The sequence below is a fragment of the Anolis sagrei genome, chromosome 1, assembly GCF_037176765.1.
Source record: "Anolis sagrei isolate rAnoSag1 chromosome 1, rAnoSag1.mat, whole genome shotgun sequence".
Classification (NCBI taxonomy): Eukaryota; Metazoa; Chordata; class Lepidosauria; order Squamata; family Dactyloidae; genus Anolis; species Anolis sagrei.
Genome location: NC_090021.1, coordinates 143038140 through 143040487, shown reverse-complemented (window position 1 = coordinate 143040487; position 2348 = coordinate 143038140).

The window sequence follows — 2348 nt, the reverse complement described above, 5'->3', positions numbered from 1 at the left end:
GAGAGCGTCACAAAGGCGAAAGTGAAAACCCTGCGAAGGCAAAGCGCATGCGCAGATATTTCACGCTTGTCTCGAGGAAGGCGAGAGACAAAAAGAATCACTAGAGGGCGCCATTTGAACTAAACTCATCATTCTTCTCGTTTATTTATATAGCATGATCAACGTCAATGGCTCTCTGGTAAAAAAAAACAAAAAAAAAAAACAGACTAGGTCCAGCTACTGGCAAACAATCTAACACACACATAGATGCACACCCACACATGAAAGGCAAGAATAATAAATACGAAACTATATTGGGGGGCCCTAGTTGCGCCACACATTAAACCGCTGAGCTGCTGCACTTGCTGACCAAAAGGTTGGCAGTTCAAATCAGGAGAGCGGGATAAGCTCCCGCTGTTAGGTCCAGCTTCTGCCAACCTAGCAGTTTGAAAACATGCAAATGTGAGTAGATCAATAGGTACTGCTTCTGCGGGAGGGTAATGACACTCCATTCAGTCATGCTGGCCACATGCCCTTGGAGGTGTCTACGGACATGGCCGGCTCTTCGGCTTAAAAATGGAGATGAGTATCACCGTCCAGAATCAAACACAACCAGACTTAATGTCAGGGGAAACCTTTACCTCTATTATATTTCGCTCAGCTAGTCAACCAATTACAAATCCACCTATGAGTAATATTATTATTGTTATTTATTTATTTATGTTCCACCCTGTATCCCCAATGGGACTTAGGGCGCATCACAGTAAATATACATGGCAATCATTCAATGTCATTTGGACAGACAGGACAGAACAGACAGAAAGGTGGCATGTTTTATTTATTTATTTATTTATTTATTTGCATTATTTCTACCCCACTCATATCTGCCCAGAGGCAACTCAACACAATCAGCACAATTTGATGCCATAAAAATACATACATTGATAAGCAAAAGAACTATTATAGTGCAATTAGACATAAGACAGTGCATAATAACAATATTAAAAGCTAAAAACTATATCCTCTAATTCAAGTCCTTATCCGTTCCATCATCTTGGGCCGTTCCTGCGTCATTTTCCAATTTAAGTTTGTCTATTTATTCAGAAGTTCCAAATCCTTGCTCGAAGAGCCAAGTTTTTACTCTTTTCCAAAAGGTCAGGAGGGAGGGGGCTGATCTAATGTCCCTAGGCAGGGAGTTCCACAGCCGAGGGGCCACCACAGAGAAGGCCCGGTCTCTTGTCCCCGCCAGACCTGCTTGTGAATCAGGCGGGGTCGAGAGCAGGGCCTCCTCCTCCGATCTCAAATTCCTGGAGGATTGTGTTGTGTTGTGTTGATGTCAGCGTCTTTGGAAGGTTGTGCTTGAAATCCAGCCTAGGTCAACAATAAGCTGGGCTTGATAGTTGGCAGCTCATGCTGACCCTGTTAGAGTAAGTCATAGCAGGATCAAGTGTGTGTTAAAGAAAAACCTTATGATGTTATTATGTACAGCTGGTAATGTACGTCAGCTGAGCCACACCCTGTGGGGTATAACTGTGTAGATTTTTAGAATACAGTTTGGAGAAGCAATATGCTGCTATGCTCTAACAGCGATGCTCTTTTCTATGGTGGAATAGGTATTTAGTCAAGGTTTGTTTTGATCTCTCATTTGAATGAAAATGAAGCCTTATTCTGTGTTACTTACAAGGAGTATGTAAGTTTATTGCACTGTTTGATTTTGTATGCAACACTGCAAATTTATGCCTCTGCTGATAAGAGTAAAGTTTTTCTGTTCTTTTTTCCTCTTGTGTCTTTTGCATGGGACTTGGCTAAAACACGCTCTGTGCGACAGACCTGGCGCTTCGAACTAGCAACCTTTTGATTGGTAGATGTTATCCTTTCTGGTGATTTTACCAGCTGTGCTAAACCCTGGCCTGATATTATCTAGCCCATGTTTTACTAGTTTGCAAGAAGATCATGGGGAACTGTGTTGGAGGCCTTGCTAAAATCAAGATATGCTACATCCACAGCATTCCCTGTATCTACCAAGCTTGTAACACTATCGAAAAAAGATAGTTAGGAATTGTGGGAGTTGAAGTCCAAAACACCTGGAGAGCTGTAGTTTGTCTTTGCCTGATCTAGACACTATAGTTCTTTTGATGCAGCCCAAAATCCTATTGGCTTTTTTTACTAGCTGTTAAATATATTTATTTATATTTTTATATAAAAACGAGTAAACCAAAATAAATATATTTAACAGCTATGGGAGTTGAAGTCCAAAACACCGGGAGGGAGGGCCCAAGTTTGCCTATGCCTGATCTAAACGTTATCGACCAAACCAAGACTGAGTCCTTCCTAGGAGCCAAGGGCTGTGGCCAGATGACAGGTCTCTC